We start from the raw sequence: 9,530 nt of genomic DNA on the forward strand, positions 1-9,530 counted from the left end.
CATTTTCATTAGTTTCGTGCTGCATTTGATATGTTGCTTTTCTCCCTGATAATTTCATGCTGTTTGGACAGTTGTTTGTTTGGGAGATGGGATTATTGAATGGGTTGTTAAAGGAGCTTTCTTTTTAGCCAGTATATATTGATGTAGAAATCAGATTTCTTATGAAAAGAATATAGAATACATGGGTGTCGAAAGGGGAACTGTTTTTTTTTTTTTTTTTTTTTTCTAAATTTATTTATTTTTTTTTTTTGGCAGTAGAGCTTCGTATGAAGCAATAAGATAAGAATTTGGGATAGAAAGCAGGACTGACTTTTACAAATGATATAAAAGAAACCGCATCTATAATGGCAGACTTATTTTTTTATTTTTTATTTACTAATGTATAAAACTTTTTATATGAGAAAAAATATATTTATTTCAGAGACTTGATTGGCGAATAATAAAACCCCTCTCTAGTCTTTGGTAGTGCCATATCCTTTGTACCATGGTCTTAACACTGTCTTGAGTTAAACTTCTCTTGCTTGAGGGTACTCAGGCACACTATTCTATCTTATTTCTCTTCCTCTTGTTTTGTTGAAGACTATTTAGTTTATACATTATAGGAGTTATTTATTTTAATGTTGGGTTACTGTTCTTAAAATATTTTATTTTTCCTTGTTTCCTTTCCTCACTGAGCTATTTTCCCTGTTGGAGCCCCTGGGCTTATAGCATCTTGCTTTTCCAACTAGGGTTGTACCTTAGTAATTTATAATATAATATAATATAATAATTCCAAGCTGAAAAGAGGAAAGGAAAAATATGAAAAGTTATTTAGTGAAAAAGTATATATTTTTGTAAATGTTGAAAGTGTTTGTCTTAAATAATTTTGGAATTTTATTTTTCTCTTGCCATCTAATTTGCTGATTATCTAACAGAAATTAAGGAGCAATAATTTTACGATCCTTTCAAGTTTTATGTCATGTTTTATGTAATTAAGAATCTGTTGGATGCCTAATTAAGTTAGCGTGGAGTATATTTCAAATAAGCTCATTAAGATGGTTTTTATAGTAGAGAATTTTTGAAAAGGATATTTGACAGTTTAGAGTTACACGATTACCAGATAATCTTTATATATATTCACTTGTCAGGTTCTGTTATATCTCGGTATATATATTGGATTAATTTGTATGTAGGAAAACTTTATATTGACCCCGGAGTGACTCGAACACCCAGCCTTCTGATCTGGAGTCAGACGCGCTACCATTGCGCCACGAGGCCGATAATTACCATTGATAGTTTGCAATTTTATTACCTTAGCTATTCGGTTTGATATTGGCAATTAGAAGATGCTAATTATTTTTTTTAATAAATAACCTGTATTTTTAAATGTTGATATTCAAAGTATGGCGTATGAAACACGTAGAGTTTATCTACATATTGCTCCTCATTCTGTTATTTTTGGGTCAATACAGAATTGGGCCAAGACCCTACCATGGGCCACATTCAAGTTGCCTGACCCTTTGCCATCGATTCTTCACATGGAATTTATGTATCTGGATAGTCAATCACAAGTAACCTAATGTGGGCAAAACCACCTCTGTTTTGGATAGGTAGTTTGATACAGTACATACATCGGTGACTAATTAATTCATTTAGCCATTCCCAGTTTGTTTGCGTGCGTCCGCTTTTTCATATGTTCTGTAACAAATATTTTCATTGTATTGTTTATATTAGAAAAATTATCTCATTTTTTATTTGTAACTCGAACGACCAGCTCTTATCTTTGGAGTCAAACGCTGTACTATTTCACCTCTATGCCAATGCCCAAGTAATGATACTAATAAAATAAAATCTTCGTCTTCGTGCATATTTGAAAAAATATGTTCTCTTTGCTATGAAAATATTTTGGCTTTCATTTGTATATGACGAATTTAACTTGATGCTCTTGTAAATCCGAAAATGTTCTATTTGTTACGATGTCTATTCTCTGGACTTTTAGCCTCTGATTTCCGTATTTGAAATTATACCTACACACTTATCCTTTAGTTTGCACGTTTAATTACTTATTTATACTATATGAATAGTGATGTAAAAGGTCCGCAGGAAATGAAAGTGCAAAGTTGTAATATATGAAAAGGGACATGAATTTAGTATATATGTCGTGCCTGATGTTTAAAAGTTAGGGTTATGTTGATATGTTGCTATGCATAGGGTGAAGAGAAGCTGTAGGGGTTAATGAATTAATTGGAAAGTATTTATAGGAGAAAACGATGAATGCCATGACGGTAAATGAAAGCTAATTGAGGGTCAAGAATGAAAAATAAATGTCCATATAAATGTTGTCAGAATGGAAATTGTTTGATAAACATCGGTGTTAAGATTGCAGCTTATGATGGTCAATTGAAAGAGTTTAATAAATTAAGTAAAATAATTACAAGGTGTATGTAAGGTCTGGCAGCCAAAGTTGGAATGTATGAATATTGTTGAACCAACTTTCAATTAGGATTATGGATGTAGAATGTAGATAAGATTTATAAAAAATTATATACTGCCGAGATGAATTTTGGAGTTCAAAAGCGAGAACTGCTGGGATATGGAAATGGGCAATAAAATGGGTCAGAGTATTCTGAGGTAGCTTGAGGGGGCTCCTTGATTAGATGGGTAAGGATAGGTAAATTTTTATAATTTTGTTTTGGGAAATGAATCAAATTGAGACTTGGGAAAGTGTTGTTGAGATATAGTAGAAGAAATGTATGCAAGCGAGCAGTTAGGTTGTAACTGAGAGGCGAGGTTAATGCAACTAACTTTATTTCAACAGATAGCCGGCTTATATACAAGAGTTTCAGTGAAAGAAAGTCACTAATATTCAGACAAATTCATGAAAAGACAGGCTTAAACCGGTTCTGTTAACAGTGAGTTTAGAACGAGATATACAATAAAAGAAAAAGAACATATGCTATAATGTGTGCGAAGTACGTGCGTTACAGTAGTGACAAAGCAGACAAGTTACAGGCGAGTGACGTAGTGCAACATTTTGTCCTTGTTTTCCCATCTTTTATTATGAAAGCAGAGCAGGTTTATAAACAGCAGCCTCATATTCTCAAACCTTATGTTGTACTTTAACCTGACTACCATAACCTTTCATATTTTCGAATCAGGGTTAGCTGGTTTGAAAAAGCTCTTATTCAACAGAGCGTTATATATATATATATATATATATATATATATATATATATATATATATATATATAATGTGTGTGTATATATATATATATATATATATATATATATATATATATATATGCATGTATGTATGTATGTATGTATGTATATATATATATATATATATATATATATATATATATATATATATATATATATATATATATATGTATGTATGTATGTATGTATGTCAACACTTTTGATGAAAAACAGGCTGTTCATGCATAATAGAGTTAAAACTGACAAGATATTGCAAAAGTGACAAACTTAAGTAATTTTAATTTCTTATCCTTTGTCCAAGGATAAGAATATCCTTGGACAATTTTTATTCTTTAGTACTCTTTTGGCAATTTTAATTTAGCCTCCTTTGCCAGTTTTGATTTCTTATTGTTTTACATTGGAAAACACTGTTTTCTTGACCCCGGAGTGACTCGAACACCCAGCCTTCTGATCTGGAGTCAGACGCGCTACCATTGCGCCACGAGGCCTGTGATAAAGTTGCAAATAATTAATTGTTAATTCTCATTTTAATTGAATTTGTATATAATGTTTTTAAGACTTCTACCTTTTCATGCATAAATTTAATTTTAAAAATACTGTACAATCTGATGGGTAAAAGTACAGTATACATATTTTTTTTTTCTAATTTCAATATTTTTGTTTTGATTATGAATTTGAATTGGAGTCCTCTTTTCCTTAAGGTTTTTTTCTATCTGTGAAAGCTAAGTAATTTCAGGTGCCATATTTTTACTGATTGTTGGCCTCACTGTTGATATCAATCAATTAATCACTGACAGATAAGTAAGAGGTGGGATAAGGATAAAGGATAAGGTTAAGGATTATCAGCCACTTTTAATGTAAAGCATCATGCCTCTGGTTGGGGGAGTAGGGGAAGGTAAAGGTGGGAGAAGGATGAAGGAAGTAGGAGTATTATGGAAGGAGGTAGACCCCTTTCCTTAGACTGTCGGTATTCGAAAATCTTGGGCTGTCTCATAGCTTCTGCGAATTGGTCCTTCCTACTCCACTTTTTAGTTTACATTAAGGACGGGTTTCATTTTTTTGCAACAGAGTAGCCCAGCTCCCTACAGGACATAAGATTTGCTATGATATAACGTTTAAAGGTTTTAAAGGCCGCTCATGAATGGCAGAGGCAAGGGACACTGACATTGCCCTATCGAGCAGTAAAATGCCCTAGAGACTGACCATATATCATATGATCAGCGCCCAAGCTCCCTGTCCACCCAAGCTAGGACCAAGGAGGGCCAGGCAATGGCTGCTGATGACTCAGCAAATCGACATATAGGCTTTCCCCCCCCCCCATCCTTAGCTCACAAGGATGGTGAGGTTGCAGCAACCAAAGAAACTGACGAATTTGAGTGACTCGAACCCCGGGTTAGCGTTCACCAGTCAGGGACGTTACCACATCGGCCACAACAACAAAATCTTCAACTAGGGAGTCTATCTCGTTAGTCTTTCTGATGTCAAGCGGGAGGTTGTTTATCTTCGGGCCGCATATTTGGCAGTCCTAGAAGCCACAGTCGAGGCGTATCTTGGCTCCAATAACTTGAAACTATCCATAACTATTCTCGTGTTGATACGATTTGTTGGCTAGGCTTACTTACGCATAGTTTTATTTAATTTGCTTTCCTTTTCTTGCAGTTTTACTGATACTTATTGATTTATGTTTTTACTGATATTTATTAGCATGCCTATATACAATTAAACCACTTCGTTTGGTAGCGTTGTTTTCTCTTTAACTGTGGATGACTCTCACGTTAATTAAAAAGATACGGCTCAAAATTTGGTATTGTCAGCATGTGCTTGCAACCACTGGTTACCATACACCACTGATATTTTCCTATTACTTTACAAAGCAAGGGTTATTTTGACCCCGGTATAACTCCTACACCCAGTCTTGTAATTTGGAGTCAGACTCCGCATCATTGCGTAACGAAGCATTTTGCTATAAAAAAAACTATATTGTAAAAAAACTCAAATTATGCAAGTTTGAAATCACTTATTATTGCAATATTTTTTTTTCGCTAACATGTAGTGTGCAATGAACGTGCCTTAAGCATTGATAAAGACAAAATTTACGTTATTGGTTCAGCTTTATTTTGTAGTTTTGGATAATATTTTCTATCCTTATCGCAAATTGAAAGTGATAGTTTTATTTTCCAATACATTTGATTCTAGTTTAGAGTTCAATTTCCATGTAGTTGGTAGAAACTGCTGTCGCTTTTAGCATGCTTATTCATTTTAGAAGTTAATGAGCAACTACTTCAGCTGGTAAGTAGCCTGTTTACATGCACTTGCCTTATTTAAGTTTCGTATTCGTTTCTGAAATTCTTAACGGCATTTGTGATATCCATTACACCGTAAAGATAAATGTATTGTTTTCTTCGGCCGATTAGCATTATAGATATAATTATATTATAATTGTCATTATTAATGCTATTCATGATTTCTAATTATTATAAATGGTTGTTATTCAAGTATTATGCTTTTTGTGTGAATCGCAGTCTACAGAGTACAACACTCGTCTATAGAAGTCCTTGGGCTATATCGGCTCATATCATCTCAAGATTCCTTTTCAATAACTAAGTCTTCTCAATTCAATTCGTAAGACCAAGTACTTTTCTAATTTTTCTAATTTTTTCTCCCCTTATCTTCCACACGTAAGTCCCATGGGTTTACGATATTTGAGTTATACTTTTTTAATTGTCTTGTCTACCAGAGTGACGTCTGATCGATGTGATTGTATCACCCTGTCCGTCCTTATATTGTAGTTCGAGTTTTTCCTGACCTTTTGCTACTACAGCTTGAGGTTAATGACCGTAAAATTTGTTGATGCATTATATTTGATATTTTCTACAAGGACTCCAATGGAGAGCTTTAGCCACTGTATCATGTCATTTCTTTTATATTGATTCGTAGAAAATGCTGAACATTCACTGGCATCGTGGTTGATTGTTTCTTCTTTTGCCTTACATTTCTTGCACTTTAACGGGATGTTAGCTCCGTCTATTGTTCCTTGCTGTATTCCCTTCTAATCTTTTTCTTCATTCCCTGGTTTTTATTGCTTCTCCTTCTATTACCCCGAGATATTTATTTCCTTCTTCGTATATATCCTTGATGACATTTCCATCTGGAAGCTTTATCCTTTCCGTCCTTGTTACTCTTCCCTTCCCTATATTAACTAGAACACACTTTTATATTTCAAACTCCATCTTGATGTATCTTGATACAATTCTCACCGTCAGGATTAGCATTTGTATTTCATTTCTCGAACAACTTTGTCTTCCATGAACATCAGTTGATTTATTCGGCTGCCTCCTTTCCTCTATCATTATTATAATGTTATTGTTCTTAGAATTTTCTATTTCCTTGTTTCGTTTCCTCACTGAGCTATTTTCCCTGTTGGGGCCCCTAGGCTTATAGCATCCTGCTTTTCCAACTAGGATTGTAGCTTAGCTAATAATAATAATAATAATAATAATAATAATAATAATATTTATTAGTATTATTGTTTTTATTATTATTGTTGTTTTTATTATTATTGTTTTTATTATCATTATCATTATTTTCATCTACAGCATTTAATCATATTTTTCGTAGTGTTGCTTGATTAAAATGCAGTTAGTGAAACTACCCTTTTTATAAGAGATATACTTACAATTTTGACATTTCATTCTGAGTTTTCAGCAACCTTAAGATATTTTGTATACCTTAAAATTAATTGGAACTTAATGTAATTAAAAAAAAAATCATATTTTTCCGAAGAGAATATCAATACAAGATATATTTATAGAAGTAGCAGTGAGGTCTGACCTCTATTGCATCGTTTATGTCCATTTGCATTTTAACTCTCTGGTCTTTGTACCCTGCATTCGCCCACCTGTGTCCACTGTCCAGCTAGTTTTGTCACGTCAGTTACCCAAGGTGTTAATCAATTATTCACGCTACTGTAATAAGTTTGGCTGATTAGGAAGTTGTGCTTCTTAGATACAGTTCGTCTCAAGATAGATTGTTTTGGAAATTCAATTTCTACGCCTTTAATCAAATATAGGATAAGTGATGGAAAGAGTTGATTGAGAAAGTTGACTGGGCCTTCATTACGATTGTCCGAAATTAGTTGTAAGGATACATGCCACGCGTGTATACATGCACAAACACACCTTTGTGTGTGCATCTATATTTGTGTTTATAACTTTGTACGTATTAGGTTCTACGTTCATGATGTTATATAGTAATGTATCCGGATTGGTTTATTAAGTACGCTAGACTAATTTCCACCATTCTCCACAAAATAATCTATGAAATAAACACCTGGAAATACACTGTATGTGAGCTTCAATTTACTCAAAATTTCATTAGAGTGAGAGGATTAAAATGCAATTTTCCATCTGCAAATGTCAAAGGTGACCTGTATAAAACTATCACGACATTGAATAAACATCGAATGTACATAGACGTTAAACAGTAGGTCATACCTGAATTTGAAGTTTTAATGGCAGTTAAGAGTTATTTTCATGTAAAAAATACTTTATTTTTCAAGACACCAGAGACGATGGACACGCTACCCGAGGTAGTATTTTTGAAACTTTAGAAAAAAAGAAGATTAGGAAGTAAAGCCATATAGTATTATCACAAGTAATATATGTCTGATATTACTTTATAAACCAAAATTCTCAACCATTAGAAATTTACACTAAGAAAGGATACTTTATTCTAACCTGGTTACTAGTATCTAAAGTTATAAAATTAATTATAATAATTACGATCATAAAAAAGATGAAAAGTTTAATTGTCATCCGCAGGCCTACTTTGATAATGTAGTAGTTTTTAAAAGTAGCCTTATAACGTGTTTTTTTTTTCGATTGGAGTTACTCAAGGTCAATTAAATGGTGGACTTGTTTATTTCGTAAAAAAAAAGTTTAGTAATAATAACAGCACCAAAACATTTTGACGTTTAATATCCCGGAATTTTGCTGTCCATATTGATTAAAAAAGTTAACGAATAGTTTGATGATACTATGAAAGGAGCAGGTTCTTCTAATTTCTCTTTTAAATAATGCGTTTGGAGAGGAAAAATAAAGTTATAGATTTACTCCAACTATAATATCGTTAATAAACAAAATTATGATTTCCATCACCAGCGTCGTGACAATGGTCCGGTGTCTTTGCCAAGTGTGATTAAGCATTTTCAAGTTTCAATCATTCGCAATGAACAGGCCTCGTGGCGCAATGGTAGCGCGTCTGACTCCAGATCAGAAGGCTGGGTGTTCGAGTCACTCCGGGGTCATTAGTTGTTAAGGTCTCTCGTGGGCCATTCTTTATAATTAGTGAACCCGAGCCGTCAAAAAATTACTTCTAAAATTTAGATAGCACACCCTTCCCTCTCTCTTAACTACCTGTTTGCTCGGCAATTTCGTGGGAGAGTGGTTTCAGAGTGTACCTTGCTTGGTACCTCTTACTCACCAGGTAATGACCCTGGTAATGACTACCTTACCTTGAGCATATCTGCATATATATATTATATATATATATATATATATATATATATATATATATATATATATATATATATTATGTATATATATATATATATATATATATATATATATATATTTTATATATATATATATATATATATATATATATATATATATATATATATATATATATTAGTGACGCTTGCGAAGATTATATATTATATAGGCGAGATTACATATCTTGCCTTTTCCTCTGTACTTCTCATAATTTGATTTAGAGTACAATCGGCAAATTCATGATATGCAGCAGGTCTTGTGCTTGAATAAGAAAATGTATATATGGCTTGCAACCCAATTCCTGAATAAGAGTTTGGTGGTTAATCACCTTAATATACCTTTTTCAGTGGTTTTTCTCTTGTTAAAAGTTGTAACTCTATACATGATTAAGTGTAATGGTTAATCTTATAAGTCGCAATCTTATGTGTAGATAATTTTTTTTTATTAATCTCGTGTGTTAACTTTCAACCCAATACCTGAATAATTTGATGGTTGACTTCGTAATGGAGATTACTAAACTTGCTACCATATACGCGAGCTTAGAGATTTTGTTGTTAATTTCATTTTATAAGTTTTAACCTTACTTGTGACTGGGAGAATGGTGGTTAATATCTTGCTAAAGTTGCAACCCTCTTATACCTAAATACGAGTGTTGTGATCAATCTCGTGTTAAGCTGTAACATTATATATTAATAAGAGATTGGTGATTAATCTCATAATAGAAGTCGCTAGTCTTGCTACCATACACCAGAGTTCTTATTTTGGTGGTTAATCTCA

At 32.9% G+C, this 9,530-nt stretch overlaps 3 non-coding genes across 3 annotated transcripts; 1 reads left to right on the forward strand and 2 right to left on the reverse strand.

Annotated features, from left to right (window-relative positions):
- Positions 1-1,185: 1,185 nt before the first annotated feature.
- On the reverse strand, positions 1,186-1,257 carry TRNAW-CCA (transfer RNA tryptophan (anticodon CCA)). The gene has a single exon. It is a non-coding gene; the product is annotated as a tRNA-Trp (tRNA).
- Positions 1,258-3,617: 2,360 nt separating this feature from the next.
- Positions 3,618-3,689, reverse strand: TRNAW-CCA (transfer RNA tryptophan (anticodon CCA)). The gene has a single exon. It is a non-coding gene; the product is annotated as a tRNA-Trp (tRNA).
- A 4,745-nt stretch (positions 3,690-8,434) lies between these two features.
- TRNAW-CCA (transfer RNA tryptophan (anticodon CCA)) lies at positions 8,435-8,506 on the forward strand. Its single transcript has one exon. It is a non-coding gene; the product is annotated as a tRNA-Trp (tRNA).
- Positions 8,507-9,530: the final 1,024 nt, after the last annotated feature.

Source organism: Palaemon carinicauda, chromosome 9 (assembly GCF_036898095.1).
Source record: "Palaemon carinicauda isolate YSFRI2023 chromosome 9, ASM3689809v2, whole genome shotgun sequence".
Classification (NCBI taxonomy): Eukaryota; Metazoa; Arthropoda; class Malacostraca; order Decapoda; family Palaemonidae; genus Palaemon; species Palaemon carinicauda.